We start from the raw sequence: 18,972 nt of genomic DNA on the forward strand, positions 1-18,972 counted from the left end.
GGCGTAAAAGGCAGCGCAAAAAGAACCATCAGATGTTTCCACTCAAACAAAGGAGGCACCGGTCTACTGCTTTTGTGGCTCTAGCTCCTGTGATTCAAAATGCTCCAAACCTGGAGAAAATAGCCTGTCCTTTCACCGTCTGTTCCAGGGACATGCGTAAAAACGCGCTTGTTCCGTTGGGGGGAAAAGGAGACATGTGTGCGTCTTTTTGGTCGCTGTCATTTCCACTTCCAGCAGCAGCACTCTGGCTGCAGGGATTCATTAACGAGACTCAACCTCATTCTTCAGCAAATGTGTGTAGTTATTGTAAATTCGTTTTCCTTCTTTTTAGAATCTTACTTTAAATTGAATTTTTTTCTCTTAACTACTGCAGCTCTGATGAAAAAGTAACGATATACTCAGAAATCTTTAACAGAACTTCAAAGTTTTAATATTCTGTCAAAGCAGCAATTTCAAAACTGTTAAGAAATTTTTAATTAACACATTAGCATATATTCTATATCTAAAACATGGCAAAAAAGACAGACAATTATCTGGCTGGTTTATTTTCTTATTGTCGGCAGTAGAATTTTTATTTGTATATTAAAACAAGTGAAACAATCTGCAAATATGTTTGGTGTTGGTTTCTTTATTCTCCTAAAATTGTCTTTGTTTTTTTAAAGATGGGTTAACAGAATAAGATTTTAGAAAAGTCAGGTGGGAAACAAAGGTACTTTCTTGTTTGTAATACAATAAACATTTTTTAGACTAAACAAAACTGACAGAAATATTCTTGGATAGCAATGTTAAATTTAAGAAAAAGAAACTTCAAAGTTTCCACAAAGCTACACAAACATGATTGAAACGTTCTCATCAATTAAAGTAATGCACATGCAGGACTCACTTAATATAAACCACTCCAGTGCCACAGGGTAGAGCCTCAGCTGTCACAGATATTCATCACCCATTTACACTTCACTAAACTGTGTCTGTTTAACTTCCAGCGGGAAGCAGGTATAAAGAGTGCTGAGGGGAGAGGGTCTGCGCTGATGCTGCCGCTCAGAGTTTGGGCTCCATGTTGGCACAAAGCAGTTCCTTGTGAGAGATGCCTGCCAGAGACAGGAGAAAATGATGCTGTTTTTGTCCCACATGTGACAGAAAAAACCTGGGAAATGAAAAACCTGGAAACGTGTTAGCCAAAAGTCAGTTCAAAACTACAAGAGAATTTTTGTTTCTTGTGTGATTTTATTTTTGCTGTGCAGATGGATCATCGTAATCTTACTCTAATTAAACATTTCACCGTCTTCATTGTCACATTTGGCCTATTTTACGCCTTTCAAAATCACTTTTCCACAAAAAAGTAAATTTTGTTTAGTTCACGTTGCTTTTTGTAATGAACAAACAATAAAAAATGCAGACATGTAGCTGGTGCAACAGAAAACCTGTTTATTTTATTTATAAAAAGCATTTACAAAAGGATTCAACAAATACATTTAAACACAACCTCTAAACTCAATTGTTAATTCATAAAATGTAACATCAATCTAAGTGACTAAACTTGAAACTGGATTTTTTTATTTACACACAGAAATAGTAATAAAAGAGTTTTGATTTTCCTTTTTAAGCATTTGTGATTTTATTAGAATGTACTTTATGGCCAAATGAAATACCACAATCTTGATTTAGTAATAGTTCAAGTTAAAACTATAATTTTAATTTTTTTAGTGAAATCTAAACTTCCTTAGAGATTATTGCATTATCACGTTCAGGGATAGCAGAATTTTTAATCTGGTCAAAATATTGTTGTTGTGTGTTTATAGTTTTAAAACACAAAAACAAACATCAACACTTCTTTACAAAATAATTGCTTATCCTAAAAATGCATTTCAGTGCCATTTTATAAAAGAGTGTTAACCCCTTGATCCCTTGATTTATTTTCAACTATGTGAAAAGAAAGTAATTTGTGTTTTTGCTTTTAAGTAGATGCAACATTTTGGAGCAGAAGTTTGATGTATTTGCATTATTAGGCTTCAAGGGTTTTAAAATTTGTGCAAAAAAGTGTCAAATTTTATATGTTTTTTTACATTTTTTTATTTCAATGCTTTTGTTTCATTCAGTTATACATTGGCGGTGGCCCCCTTCACAAAACTTAACAGACCTCAGTTACATATGGTTATGGTTTGTCAGGTGTTTTGTTCCTTCAATGATAAATGTGTAAATCTGTTGCCATGGTAAGAAAAAGTTGGGACCTGGAGATGCTGTTGTGTTGATTTTTATTTGCATGTGGTTTGAATGGACCCTTTTTTTGAACCCACATTCATGGTACAAACGTAAAGGCTGGTGACTCACTATCCCCGCTGCCTGCAGACTGCAGCTGCAGTTCCCCACTGAAGTTTGTGCAAGCACATTATTATCAGAAGGGGAGCTGTCTGATAACTGACAAACACATCAAGTTTTTTTGTTATGCACGCCAGGGAGAAAAGGGGACACCCTTTTTTTTAATGCGTACTTTGAAATTATTTTCACATGAGCTGGGCACACAGCATCAGCAGATTCTCTGATCAAATTAAACAGACATGAGAGGAGAGAAAAAAGACGCAGCGGTTGTACTGATGTGTAATTGAATCAACAGGACAGGGAAGATGCAGACAGAGAGGATGCTGTTCTGTTCTCATCCCTCAGCTGTACATGAGGAGAGTTAACCCATGAGAGAAGAGGGAGCCTCTGTGCAGCACTGAAGCAGCAGACAGAGAAAAAAAACCTAACATTTACTCCAACTGAGACTTTTCTTTTTAGTTTTGCTGGCAAATTCTTGTTAAAAGATATTTTACTGCATAAAAAACGTCATTCATTGATTTGTGTTTTATTTTATTTATTGTTGGGATGTTTCACTTTTGAAGTTATTCATTGGGACAAAACTTTTACCTGAATGGTTGTATTTATCTGCAAATGTGAAAGTTTAAAATGTTTGAATTGTCCAAATAGCAAATCTTAAACTTTTTGCATGCTTCTAATTTGCAATTTTAAGAATCGTATCAGTTGCATTATTATGGTTGAAAGTTAAAGACCAACTTTTAAATTTTCTGTGATTTTTTTAAAAGGGCCAATTATTTTCCTTACATTTTTTTTTAGCTAGATCCCAATCAGATTCAATATTTTTTATTATTATTATCTATAGTTGAAGCATCTAGCATTAATGTTAATTGTAACTTTAATGGTAAACCAAAAAGCAAAAACTCCTAAATTTCCTGTTCTTCAGGAATTATAACAGTTAAACTGACGATATTCTGTCATTATAACTATTTAATTTTGGGTTTTCTGTTTGCTGGGACATTATTTTTAGATGAAAAAAAGAGACATTCAATATCATTACCAGAACATAGTTGTCTCTTGCTCTTGTCTGTTGAACTTCAATGCTTTTTTTTTTTTTACCCAAACCTCATCTCACTTGGGCTGACTGCAGGCAGCTTGTTGTGAGGTCTCTCTGCGTTCAGTTTGATTTTCAACAGGTGGGATGCTGCTCAGGGAAATTGAGGCCAGGTTGTGGACTAAACAAGACATTTCACCTCTTAACTCTGAAAAGCTCTTCTCATCTTTTATTTGGAGGATGTTTTAGTAGAATTTTCAAGCTTTTGATTACATAATTCTTCCATCATCTGCAGACATTGTCAACTATCATGATGTTGGTGACAGAGGCACCTACAGTTCTTGAACCAGCGAAATAATCCTAATTTGCACTGAGGTCACAACAAAATATTCTGTCTTTAGAGAAGTCAGCAGTGCTTTCTACCTTTTAACTACCTGACAGTTTATCTTTTTTATCTATTTTTTAGAATTCCTTCTAAAAAGTCTACTCTGACCCTAATTTTACTCCTTTTATTAAATAGCAAAAATGCTAAACATAGAGCCGCCCAAATCATGTTTGCAAGTCTAGTACCTTTAAGTCCAGTTCCAAACAATTCCACCAATATTTACATATATGTATTATAGTAAAAGCATACTTTGAAGTTCTTTAAAATTGCAATTATGCATATGCTAAGACTAAGGATAAAAAGCAAAAAGTCAGACGGTAGTGTAAGAACTTATGTGGGGTGATGACACTATGACTTTAAAATGTTAATGTATGTTCATGTATTCATAGAGTTGTTTCTATAACATGGGGCAAAGTTTAAGGGACCTGATTGTTTAAATTTGATTCTACATTTAGACTGGAAATGTAGAATCAAATTTTAACATATACACTGGACTGTCACTACCTGATACTAGCACATGTACCTGCAGTTGGAAAAGGTTGGGTGTGAGATGCTGTAGTGGTGCCAATCTCAAATTCGAGTCCCTGATTGGTCAAAGTTTACCCTGATTTAACTTTCCACACTCGTTCAATGGTCGTGTATTTTGTTCATAGAGCCCAAAAATGGTCATAAAAACTTGAGTAGCAATGCGTGAATTCGAGAGTTTTGAATGCAAGAAGCCCGAAATGCACCAATTCGCACTTTTACATAGACTTTTCATTGAAATTGGCTGCTCGAACAAACGTTGCCGAGGGCGAAACGTAGCTTCAGACATTCTTTGGGAGACGAGGCTTAACGGTCAGGGACTTAAAAATCTCACTCTCCCTTTTACTCTTAATGTGGAAACGTCCTCCAAAAAAAAGAAGAGAAAACATTTCCATGTAAATGTGGTAAATGTCTTTTTAATGAAGGTCATTAAACAACAGCTAAAAGGCATATTAAGTATTACTGTGGAGGCCAGAACACAAACTTGGAGGGCAGTAAAGATAACCGGAGTCTCACAATGCTAAATTAATTGGTGTCAGATTCTGTTAAAAGATTGCACTAATTGGCTGTAATTTAGCCCGACAATCTATTGAGATGTGCAGTTACTTTTAGATTATCATTAAATCCCCTATGATGACATCTTACAGTTTGCAACATATTATTGCAATTGCTGAAAAGTAAATGTCCTTTCTGGACATGTATGGGGCAGATTTCTGGTTGTTTTATGCACATGCAGGTAAAATCAAATGCATCAAGTCTCCAAATATGATGCATTTCCTTTGGCTTGTGTTAATTGTTTCCTGGTTGGAGCATTTGACGACATGCTGACTTTTTTGTGTTTTTTTACCAACAAGGGTGTTTACATATCCGCCCTTTTAGATCATGCTAAGTACTTCTGATTAAAGCCTAATAAAAGTTTCTGTTCAATCTACATGTTGGTGCTGATTTAGCACATTTTTCGCAGATGGAAGATGTGTTTTAATGAACTACTTAGAACTAAATTGCTTAATTAGACAAGACATGAGGCAAGCAAGAACATTCACACATCTGCTCAGGATACAGTTAGAATAGTTTTCAGTCAACTAAAAATACAACTGCAACCTTGTTTTTGTTTTCTTTGGCCATCCTCTGCATGGGTGTTTGATACAGTTTTAGTAAGTGTTTGGATTGTAACAGAATATCATGAGTGTCCTGACCCCCCTTGATCTTCCCACAGCAGTGTCTGGACCCAGCCAAGTGATGTCCACATAGATGCAGGCTCCAAACAAAACAAACGGGTCTGAAAGAACAAATCTGTCAATCCCGGGTTCAGCGCTGCCACTTGGGGCTCAGAGAGGACTCCTATCTAGATGGAGAATGAGCCACATTCCCCTGAAATGAGCTTCCACAGGATGAAAGCCTCGTGTGAGCTCGCCTGATGACCCACGACCCTGTCTGTATTTGTGCAAGGGGAGATCCCTGATCCTGGGCTCTCCCTGGGATCCTGGGGAGTCAGGTTGGGGTGGCCAGACAAGCCCACCATTCTACCCTCGAGTGTTTTGCTTTTGGGGTAAAGAGAGACCCTCAGATGAGCCGGCACTGTCACAGCAATAACCTTTCACCCGCTAAGTTTCAGAGGTGGACCATAGGAGGCAGGTCCTGTAGCTCTGTGCTGTCCTGTGTCAGCATGCTTACTTTTAAATCCAGTGTGTATCTAAAAATATGTTTTTTTCTAAAGACACTGTTTTTACTCTTTGCTAAAACATCAGATATTAGAGATAACATGGTGGCCATCTTTTACATTTTTACTTTATGTCATTTGTGAGTAGATGGAGTCAATATGCCACTTATTTTCTCACATCTGAGGAATGTATTGATCTAAAGTTGCTCAGCTTTATTAGAAAGAAATGAAACTGTTTTGGGCATGAGTGCAGTGTGGGCCACGGCTACAATGACTAACCTCTGCCCTACCCTTAGGCTCTCCAGGATGTTAGACTCAGTCCCAAACATGCCCAATTACAAACAAACACAGATGCCCAAAAATTCCACTTTCACTTGAAACAGTTGCCTGACCCCCTTTTCCCCTCTGTTCAGGTTACCGCTGGCCACTCAACCCTCAGGCCATCTTTAATCCAATAGAGAACTTACTTTAAAGGAGGTGGATCAGGAGGACAACATGGGTAACTGACTGACCAAGCTGCCTCTATCACTGCAGCCTCTGTTTGGGGGGGGACAGCACAAGAACATTATCAGTAAAGCCTTCATCAGCAAAACACTTTCCAATTAAAATGTTATGCAAAAATAATAACTGGTGCATTTATGCTGAGGAGAAAAGATGTTGCAAATAATATGGTGTTCACACTGCACTGTCACTACGTGATACTAGCACATGTACCTACAGCTGGAAGAGGTTTGGCACAAAATGTTGAAGCATGTTGGGAATCTTGATCCAGGCTTTTTCTTTCACAGCTCTGTTCCGATAAATAACAGACTTGGTGTCATAATTCTGGCTGGCCACAAACCGCAAATATTGATTTGTCCTTCATGATCAATTTTCAAATGGTTGGCACTTCCATGAATTAAAAGGGACGACATCCATATGTCACCACCTAATCTGAGTCCATGATAGGTCAAAGTTCAACTGGTTTAACTTTCAATTGAACGTGCATTCAATGGCTTTTCGTTTTGTTTGTAGAGCCAGTAAACGGTTTGAAAAACTTGCGTAGCAACACGTGAACGCAATAATTTTGAACACAGAATCCCAAAACGCACTTTTATATGGGTTTACATAGATTTTCCATTGGAAGCTATCACTTTAATGTGCATTGCCAAGCCAGATGTGAATGTTGTATCAGGAAAGACTCCATAAAGTTTCGGAAAATTTCACTGAAACAGTTTTTTTCCTGAATCTACAAACACAGCATTTCTAGGAATGGAAAGAAATATATGAAGGTGAAAGAAAAAAATCTGCTGTTCTCAGTGGAAAAAGATCACTGAAGGGATGTGAAATCAAAACTATAGGAAAAAACTGGGAAAACACTTAAATGAAATCACAAGTTTTACTAAAATGTGCTTTATTTTTCCTTTTGTACATCTCTTTTGTCTTTCTTGTGAGGTCTTAGAAGACAGGAAAGATGGAACTTCAGTGTTTTCCTTGTCTGTGCTTTTTTCATTTTAATTCTGTTGGAGAAACAAGGTATTTTTTACAAAAGTGTCGCAGATGTATTTAGAGTCCACGATACCAAAAGAGTAAAAAAACAAAAAATATAAACTGGGCAGGACTGACAGATGTCAGCAACCTGTGCAGCAGGATGCATTCATTGCATCTGCATTGGGAGAAAATGTTTCTGCAAAAAAACATTAAAGCTTTAATAGGTATTAGTTATGCAACTAAAGTTTCTGTCAAATCTCCTGTGGAGAATTAGTGAAACTGAAAACTTTGTGGGTGAACGTTTGAATTTTTAAACCAACCTCACGCATGCCTAAGACTATAGAGCTGTGCATTACCTTCTAAAATGCAGAAAACCTACGAACTGAATTTGAGATAAAACTGGACATTTTTTTGCTCATTTCTTTCTAAATGACCTCAACAAAAACACATTAAGGCAACTTTATTCATATTGTTGTCAGACTTGATTTTGACAGAGCTAGCGTGCTAAACCAGCATCCCTTCAGGCAAGACTTGACACCCAGTTAAGATATTTGCTGCAGCACTAAATTAAAAATGCAAGGAAAAAACTGTTAAACAGCTACTTTGTACTATGAGAGGTAATTAGAAAATAAGTTCTTCTCTTAAAACAGGTTGTAAAAAGTATTAAGCTGCACTTAATCATCCAGTTCTAAATGTTTACACTTGAATGCTAAAGTTATGCTTTTATTCTGACAGATTATTTTTAATGTGGAGCCTTATTTAAATACATAGATTAAAGGATTATTTTTAGCCACATTTACTTCAAAAACAGGAAAAGTAGGGCCAGTATTCATTATGACTTTTATATCTTAATTGAAATAAAAAGATTTCTCTGCTGTATGAATTTGTAAATTTGTATCCAGAACATCGCCTCATTCAGAAACATAATAAGTGATTCATTTCTGATTCTGGGAGTCTGCTTTTGACTATTTCCTTTGATTTGTTTAGCCATCACCCTAAACTCGACTAACCTCAATCTGTTCTTCAGATTAAATTCTCTTCCTTCTTCAGTCAAGTCCCTTGGCTTACATATTTTTTGGCACTGACCCACCTTTCCCTATTTGAGAAACCAAGTTTGGAATTTTCCATTGAATTTGTCAAACCAAGGCAATCCTCCACTGCTTATAATAATTGATGTCTCTTTGGCTGCTTCTAAATGTAACCGGTCATTTTCTCAAAATCTTAAAGAAACTTGGATTTTCTAATTAAACATAACCTTAAAAAAAGGAAACTCATTTTTATGTTTTTCTCTGAAGATGGTTTTTTTCTTCTTTTTTTTTCAATTTTTACAGCCTATGTTAACATTTTCTATTGGAAGTTTAATTAGTAAGCTAATTCCAGGTTTAAATCCAAATTCAAATTTGTTTTTAACATCTAAAGTATGAAAAGAAAAAAATGTGTCAAAACAGACATTAACACTAAGATCTTCCCTGTTAACAGAAAGACAAACTCACCTTGGATGAGTCAGTCCTTGAATTTAAAGACTTAATGCCAAAATGGGCTTTAGATTTTTAAGTGGTTCACCAGTTGGAATGAAATATAACTTTATAGAAGGCTTCCTGCCCTGAGACTTTATACTGTTGAATTTCTTTTTGTCCCTTTGCATGTGAGTTTTCAAAGACTTTATTTGTTTATGATTTTCTTTTTCTTTGGACGGCAGTTATAATTTTACAAATTGCATTTACTCAAATTGTTTACCACAACCATACGCTTTGTGAGTTGGTTTTGTGTGAAAACCTCTGGACCGCATCTGAAATTTTGAAGATTTTGGTTCAAAGGTATGAGATCCACTGGCCCGTTTAATACATTAACAGCAGTTGTGGTCTGTTGTTGTTTATAAATCAGCACAACTTTTGTTGTAAATGGGCTTGCAACATTTTGAACCCATGACGGTGACACGTAAAACTGTCAACAACATTTGCGTAACTATCTGAAACAGGCGCTAGCATGATAAAGCCGACATTCATGAAATATCTTTCAAGTTAACAATAAACAAACAAACAAGAAGCTCATCATGGCAGACCAGACAAAGCTTAGATTTCATAACATTTATAGGTTTTTCCAATAATTTGTGAGGAGAGCTTCACCTAATTTGACTGTTATTAAACCAGCAGTATACAACTGGTCTAAACAGTTGCTCTGCTTGCATATTTTAACAAGAGATGTGACTGGAAAAGTGAGTTTAATTTAAATTTTCCATTGTTTTCTTGTCTATAAAATACCACTGGCCTCTGGTTGGGTTTGAAGATCTTGACATTTCAATACTTGTGTTTTGTCTGGCTCTCTTGCTGTATTGGCACTCAGTAATGCTCAAAAACCCATGATGCAATATCTGGATTTGGTTTTGTGGCTGTCTCATAAAAGATTCTGACCAAGTGATGAGTGCCCGAGCTGTTGGTTAGCAAACTTCCTGCTCCAATGATCTTAGAAAACCCCAGTGCTTCACTGAATATTCTGTTAGAGGAAAGAAGAAGATCAAAAACCTGTATGAACATTTTCACTTTTTTGTTACATTAAAACAGTTTTTTGGACATTAACTTTTTATGACTAGTAATCTATTTTAACTCTGTCAGTGTCTTTCAATCTTAACACTAATGCTAATATGAGCACTGAGCCTCTTCCAGATGTGTCACATGGTTGTCGTGTGTCTCAGACTCCCAGGTAGTCTCTGACCCAAACGACAAGGTTGCCTCTGAGACAAACAGAGATGTACTTTTACTCATGATTGGGAGGAATGTTCTTGTTAAGATGAGAAAGAGGCTCTTTCACATGGCATCTAATCAGAGTCATGCTGCCTACACTTAATTTCGGAGGACACTCGTTGAACAGATGCCTTGTCCTCTCTCGAACAGCTGCAGAGAGTAGGAGTCCCACTCACCCCTGCAGAACCATCACAGGACAATATTAGTTCACAGCCTGATTAATGCCGACATCTCCCAAAGCACCTTTAACAATGCCTTAGCTCTGTCTGCTGTGCTGCTTTCATTAGTTATTCATGGCTTAAAGGAAAATGCATTGAAAACTTAAAAACTATGAGCTAAATACATAAAAGAATTACCTGAAACTAATGACAATCGGTCAGGACGTTAACTAGCTGGTTCCTTAAGGAGGAATGAACAAATTACAGTTGTAACTATCTTTTAAGCAAAACATATTAATGAAATAATAAAGCCAATTGCCCTCTTAGAAGACTAACAAACTAACAGACATATACTAGTTAAGTAATTAAGTTGGTATTAGAAGCCTAGCAACATTAAAAAAAAACACTTAAAAGGGATCAAAAGACCAGAAATAGGACAGTGTAGGGAGAATTTAGGAGAGCAATTCATTTTGACTAAAATTCAAGTAAGTAGAAAGTAGTTAGAGTTAATGTAAACAGTTTAATATTGCTGAGCTGGTTGTTATTTGTTACAACTCGTTTGTGTCTTATTTTGTTATTTTACACCTGGTTTCACTAGTCCAAAATAAAAAGACTACTACTACTACTACTGTTAATAAATAGATTTGTCAGCTCATCAAAATGTAGTGATTATTTATTCTTCTCTCCCTCTGTATCTAAATGTCTTTAAGGGTACCTTTCAACTATAAAATAACCAATGGTTAAAAAAAAAGTTTAAAAAATATCATTACAAAATGGTTTACAATAGACATGTCCAAAGTCTGGCCCATGGGTTGAAATTTCCACCGCCCTGCAGGCTCCTGTCATAAGATCGTTAATATGCAAACACTGCACTTTCTAAAGACTGCGTCCAATTTCTTGATTGTGATGGGCTTAATTCCAAATGTAAATGTATTAATAGTGAATAAAGTTGCTGTGAAATGGCGACAACGCTTTAAAATCAGCACATCAAAAAACTAAATATTTTTCTTTCAAAATTGGAATTTATTGGAATTTACTGTTGTAAATTGACTTGTGAACCTGTGGCAGCACTGTGGCGGGACCCTTCTATGACACTTTCTATCTGATTTTAAAATGTGGACTATAAACAATTAAAAAGGAAAGTTGGGGACATTTCATTTGATTTTGAGAGACAGTTGAAGGAAAAAAGATTGGGGTTTAAATTTCTTGCGGCGAAAGCACGGACATATCTGACACCCCTCAGTACAGAACACGAGCAGGCCCAAATGAGGGGAACATATTTATTTGTTTCTCTGATCAAAACCATAATAGTTTGTACTTCTGAATAAGATTACTACATTTAGAAGTTTACAGTGAGCATTTACCGGTAACAGTGAATAATATCTATCATTTCGTGTGAACCCTGATCTAATGTTGATAAAAGTTTATATTTTCCAGACAGACTTTAACTTCATTTTATTTCTGGTCTCAAATACAACATTTAAATAAATTTAGCTAAAAACGTTTTAGCTAAATTTTTTTCCTCTTCTGTGTAAAGATAAGAAAAGTATTCCAATGCAAAAAAAGTCATAAAATATTTCAATAGCATTAATGTTGTATGAAAGGGTTTAAAGAATATAAGCCTGTTGATTAACCCTCACACATTTTCACCTCACCAAATCTGGCCCTCTTTGAAAAAAATATGAACACCCTTGTCCTATTGTGTTTCTGTTAGTGTTTTCTTGTCTTTATACAAAAAGAAACAGAAAAAATTGGAGGAAACTTTACTGGCTGAAAATTCAGTTGTTACTGTTTTGATTTTCTTTGCTTTTAACTAATCATGTAATCAACTCATCGTCAGTTTTTGAAACTGTGTCGTGATTTAGTGTTCATTTTCAGTCTTGGTACATAAGCAGTATATTTGGTAAAGAGAGTATTGTTGCATAGAAATTGAATCAGTGGTTTTGATACAAAACTGATTAATCATTACAAATTTGTGTTTCTACTCTTTTGGCAGTGCGTTGCCTTAGATTTAGATTTGGCAGATCAATTCGTTTTTATTTCTGAATGTGTGCATGTGGGTGTGTAGCATGCTAAATTAAAGTAATTTTTTTTATTAAATTCCAGGGTTTCCTGGAGTGAAAACTGTAAACAAAAAAATCTAATTTCCTATAGCTGCAAATTTTTCCCAAACACCTTCCTTATGGAACAAGTGATGGATGTAATAGAGAAAAGAAAGATGGTGCTGATCACAGCCACGGTCAGATAAAAAGTAGAAACAATCAAAACAAGACTCAAGCGATTAACAACAGTGTTTTATAACTAAGTTCTGACTGCAGACTTCTACTGTGCAGCATTCTATTATCATAGATTTGTGGGTTTTTTTGGCAAAAAGCTGAGAACAGAGTGTCTTAAACATCATGACATCTGGCGTGTGGGTTGATCGAGCATTAAAGACACATGTTGGATAACACTACTGTCTACAGACGGATCTGCAAATGTGACTTGTGACACTTTTCTGACACTTCTACAGTCCTGCATTACAGATGAGCAATTTCCTACTAATCTTTTTTTTGACTCACTTATTAATTTAAAGGCTTTTAACCCTTCAGTCTTTTGTAGACTTCAGTTCCACTGGAGACTTGATTTACTCTGAGAATTAGTAGACTTGAGTTAATTTTTTTAATGGTTTCTTTGCTTCATGGTGAAGCTTTAGTGTTCAGTATTTCCTTTATGATCGTGCCAGTCTTTGCCAGCCGAGTTTGAGCTATTGCAGATTGACGGTAAACATCTCTGACATTAATGTGGATGCATAGATAAAATGAAATTCTAGGGAGGAGTTGTGTATAAATTTGGAGGTATTCCACAACACTTTCATACTGTACTGCTTTTTCAAATTTCCTATATTTACCAACTAATTGTAAATTTTTGTGAAGCTTGATTTAAAAATATGTTAAAAGTTCCTCTGAGAGACACAGTCATTGTGATGTTTTGTCTGGTTTGGACTGTTCTAAAGATAGAGGCTCACATGGCAAACACAAGACAGAGCAAACCCAAGTTTGAAACCTGCAAACTGCATGGTTCCTAAAATTGGTGGCCAAGGAAATTAGAGGGAAGGGGTCTACGCAGAGGTGCTGGCCAGAGTCCGATCGGTCCGCGTGATTCCGACTGTAAGGTAGCTGATGGAGGGTCATGGACAAAGGAGTCACTCACAAGTGCTCTTTTGCTTTACGCCTCAAACTCACGCGCACTGCCCTTCGATTGCTTATTGAATTACATATAATCATTCAATTAAAGTCACATGGAGGAAAGGCATACATTGTCTAAACCAGGCCAATGGATGGTAGATAACTGATGCTGTGTTGTTGCTCGTGGGAAGTTTCAAAACAAGATGTCTGAGATGTTAGCACCATGACAGGCGTCTCAGTCTTGAGTTTCAGCTTGGGAAAGCACCACGATGGGTGTAGATCAAACACTTTGGATTTTTCCGTTGCTTCAATGCACAATCATGCTAATGTTCGCTGCACACAGGACATAATCCTCATAACACTGGAAGAGGAGTGTGCAGGGTGTTCTCTGAGATGATGTTGCTATTATTCCTATGTGAAAAGACAGGAATAATGAGACTAAACGTATACATGTACTGTATTGTAAAGAAGAATAGCTAAGGAGTAGTTTGTGAATTTTTTTGTATACTTTTAAACATGTAGAAAAATTCCTTTTTATTTTACATGTATCCAGTCCATTTGTATTCAGATTTAGATGTATACCCACCTGTAACCTCATCTGCAAATCTGTCCGTCTGTGCTTCAGTCTGAACATCCAACTAAATAGTCACAGCAACATCTAAGATCCAGCAAACACTCGCCAACAAGCTGCAAGACCTACTGGGATGAAAGCTTATTTGTTATAGAAGGTCATGCTTTTAAAAACGTGTCCATAGAAATCCTAGCAGGTAAAAACAACATGTATGTTACGACTAGGGCAGTGCAAGGTACTTTTAAACTACAATACATTACAGATTACTTGTGCTGTTAAAAGGTAATCCCATATTACTGTCTCTATAATCTGCAGAACCAGATTTTGATATAATGTGACACATTTTAGGGCTGGTGATGTACTGTAATATGACCGGTAATAATACCTTATAGTTGTAACCCTTGTGCTGTCTTAGATGACCCCACCCTTACATTGACGTGTTCTCCCTACCATGACAAAGGCGATAAAGGTGGAGAGGATTTCATGTAATCCATGGTCACCAGTGAGGTTCACAAATAATTGAAGAAAAAAGGTTCAGTGCACTGTCTAGTGGGTCTAGATGACCCAACTCCCAACGTTAAAGTGCCTAAGATAGCACAAGGGTCAAGTAAGTGGAAGCACCGACTCGGTAGACAACTGGAGGACCAACCCTTTAGCTTTAGTCAGTTTAGTTCATGGAAATTAAAATATAGCCTTGCTTACTCTGAAAAAAAGAGATGTGTGCTAAAGCAAGTGCTACAAAAATGCACATTTAAATTTTGCACCTAGAACAGACTTAACAGAAACGCTGAAAATGAAAAGTAAAGTGTTTGAGTCTGTGAAGCATAATGGAAAATTTAACTCACTAAAATGACTAGATAAATTAGAAATTAGATTAAGTTTTTTAGAAAACTTTTTAGAAAATTAGAAGAAAAAAATGTGTTTTCCATTTTTTTGCAGATCCCTTATGGTCTTGCCACTAAGAACAACTTTTGAAAATTTGTACAATTTCTCTGTTATAATACACAACACACCAAACATGTAATGAGTATGATACTATTAAAAAATTAACAAGGTTTACAATTCTAACTTCTTACATTAAGTTTTATCCATCCATCCATCCATCCATCCATCCATCCATCCATCCATCCATCCATCCATCCATCCATCCATCCATGCATCTATACATCCATTCATCCATCAACCTATCCATCAATCCATCTTCTTCCACTCATCCGAGAGCGGGATGCTGGGGCAGCAGTCTAAGCAAAGCTGCCCAGACTCCCCTGGCCCCGGCCACTTCCTCCAGCTCCTCTGGAGAGACTGCGAGGAGTTCCCAGTCCAGCCGAGAGACGTCATCTCTCCAGCGTGTCCTGGGTCTTCCCCGGGGCGTCCGTCCAGTGGGACATGCCCAGAACACCTCCCCAGGGAGCCGTCCAGGAGACATCTGGACCAGGTGCCCGTGGCACTTCAACTGTTTCTTCTTGGCATGAAGGAGCAGCAGCTCTACTCCAAGCTCTTTTCGGGGGATCGAGCGCCTCACCCTATCTCTAAGGGTGTGACCAGCCACTCTACGGAGGAAGCTCATTTCGGCAGTTTGTATTAACCCTTGTGTGGTGTTCATATTGTTGTTACTCAGCCAGTGTTCGTGGGTCTGGTGGACCCGTTGCATGTTGTGGTTTTTAATGCCTCACAATCAAACACTTTGATGTTAAAATACTCGACAGATGTTTACCTCATCCAATTACAATCAGTATATTTGGTTAATATTTGCCCTTTACCTTTGTTAGATCACATTCATAACTCATTATTTAAAACGTGATAAAGAAAATCAATTAAAATCAAGATATGAGTGGAAACAAATTTTCAAGTGAAGCAATGGTTTTCAAAACTACTAACTTTTATTTATTTGAACACAGAAACTGAACCCATTCAGGTGCACAACACAAGCTGAACACAGAGTAAGCCTATTGTCAAGACAACACATCAGCCCCATGGCCTTCTAGCCACTAGGCTTTACAACACATGGTCCTGGCTGCTGACAGCCCGGTCCTGGCTGATGGCTTTGTTTTGGAACTGGCTGATGCTCAATCTAAATGGTATGGCTTATACTTATATAGCGCCTTTCTTCCTACAAGGACAAAGCGCTTTACAGTCACGGACCCATTCACCCAGTCACACACACATTCACTCACACATTCAGACACTGGTGGCAGCTCCGCTGCCAAACACAGGTGCCCGCCTACCACCAGAGGCAAGGTGGGGTTCAATGTCTTGCCCAAGGACACTTTGACTCATGGGCGTGGAAGGCGGGAATTGAACCTGCAATCTTACGATCAGGGGTCGACCACCCTACCGCTGCACCACGGCCGCCCCAATCTAATCATCTTCTTCAGAGTCACTGTCAGACTCTGAATTTTCCGAAATGTGATCCTCCAATTCTGAAACCTCCTCTTCTGAATCGTCTCCCTCTACATCATCCTCAAAAACGTCTCTCTCTTCTAAAATCAATTCCAGGGCCCTCTGCGCAGAAAGTCTTTTGGCCATTTTGATCAGTTGTGATAAGAAACCACACTGGCAAAGCTATATTTATAGTGTCCCGCCTCCAATTTGTAGCAGATCTTTATCTGCTATGTGAGATATTAAAGATTCCCGCAAGAAAGTCAAATGATCAAATGTGCGGGAGAACGAGAGCAAACAGAGTTGATGCTTGAATTATTCTAACAATGTTGCAACCTTGTGCGGGAACCGCAGGTGCAGAAACAGAACTCACATTTACAGTGAATCTTTCTCTCTCTGCCACTCTCTCTCTCTCTTTCTCACTGGTCACACACACACACACACACACACACACACACACACACGCACACACCCACACACACACAGCAGGCCCAGACAGGTGGAGGACAGAGTGTAGGTACATAAAAACGTCAATTTCCACACTTCTATTAGCCCTGGGTCCAGTGGACCCGAACATCTTATATGTAATAGAAATGTGTTGGGGGGTATACGGTGTGTGGTCATTAAAAATGTATTCTGATATATGTTCTTCACAGAAAATGAGCCAAGGCCAGTGAGTCTGAGTTTGAAAAATTAATTAATTGTATCATTTTTCTTTTGATAAAAAATGAAAACGGGTCCCACAGACCCGAACACCACATAAGGGTTAAGGACCTCGTTCTTGTGGTCATGACCCGGAGCTCATGACTATAGGATCGACCGGTAAATTGAGAGCTTTGTTTTCTGGCTCAGCTCTCTCTTCACCACAACAGACTGAAAAAGCAACCGCAAATGTTTTTTGTCCTAGAAAACTCCAAAGGTTCTGTTGTAGCCATCTGAGTGCAACTAAGTTCAAGGGAGCACACAATCTTCGAGCAAAATGAAACAACCATAACACAATGTGAAAATCTGTGGTGTTCACAGTATCTGAATGTGAGGTACAAAGAGTTCAAAATGAAGGTCAGCTAAACCTTAAAACCAAAGCAGCACTCAGAAGCCACATGGCTGGATCCTGCCACTAAAATAGCAGAGGCCAATCATTTGGCTAAAGAGTTCTGTTGACTTTGTCCATGCAGTCAAAGGAAAGAGAAAGATTGCCACACTGGCAGGAAGATGATCCTCCTTCAGTGTTCCCTTGGCCTATGTGCTGTCATTTCCCATGCTTTCTTTTCCAGGCCTCATTTAGTGTGTTTTGTTTAATTTATTTGTACCTGTCTTTGAATGTCTTACCATACCAAATATCATTGGTGCAGATGATGGATATGATACTTGTTAAGAACATTTCAGAAATTCATTACCTTGCCACAGTTATTTTCAGATCTATGGTGCAGGAGAACATGTAAAAAGTTTGTTACACAGCTAACTATGTCAGCTTCATTTCTTCTAATGAGTTTATTTTAAATCTACTTTTCTGTGTTTTGCTAAAATGCAAAGCATTTAAAGACCCACTCTGATCATCTTTTTATGTATTGTAAAAGTGTTCCCAGTGGTTTTATAATGATGGTAATGCTATTTCTAACCCAAATTAAAAAACTTGTGTCATTTTCTAGGACAGCGTTTCTGCAGTGCGGCAGTAGTTTTTTACAAATTAGCCTCTGACTTGTGGGCGGTACCGCTGGCGTGGAGTAACCCCACTCTCTCTAACCTCCCTGCTGCGCAGCTTAGCAGTGACCTTGTGGCCCCGCCCGGCGTATTTTCTATATAAAAAATGAGCTCTGTCTCAAATGGTACTTATTTATCTGCTCCTGATTAACAATAATCAAAAAATGCCTGAAAAACTTGTTGAAGCACTGTTTTCATTGAAGTGGGTCTTCCAACTTACTTAAGATCAGCAAAAGTGACTCTTTATAGGAGAAACTACTTCAATACTTTTTGCTAACTGTTTTCTATAGATGTAATTCTTTTTTATTTGGTAAAGTAAACGTAACATATCTATTTAACGTTTTGGGAAAAATAAGAAGTTTGTTTTTAGAGTTCCTTTAGTGTACATAAGGCCACATGCAGGGTCACCTCCAGGGTTTTCTGAATCTACACAAGCTCCATGTGGAGATCTTCCATAGCTGGAGTCGCTAAGGTGTTGAGAGGCTGTTTTAAGTGAGAAGGAAATAGGGTCTGGCATGTTGACTCAGGAGAAAATCCCCCAGGACTTTTTAAAATGCCGCTATTAGAATTTAATCACTCTGCAATCCTGGTCACACAAAACTGAGAGGGATCCCTGATGAGATGGCAGAGTGCAGGCAACACATATCAACTTCACTAGTAGATGTAATAAATGCTGTGGATTGTGTTGTAAAGTAAAAGGGAGTGTGTCATCCAGTTTCATTCATTTCATTCGCTTTTTTGTTCTTTTTCAACGTTTTGGGGGGAAAAAGACAAACTTTCCAAGTTCTGTTTTATCAAACTTTTCAGGTTCTCAATAAAATCAGCTGAATTTTACGACATACTCCTAGATATTTTCTTTTTTTCTGTTA

Source organism: Oryzias latipes, chromosome 6 (assembly GCF_053564925.1).
Source record: "Oryzias latipes strain Hd-rR chromosome 6, Olatipes_Hd-rR_3.1".
Taxonomy (NCBI): Eukaryota; Metazoa; Chordata; class Actinopteri; order Beloniformes; family Adrianichthyidae; genus Oryzias; species Oryzias latipes.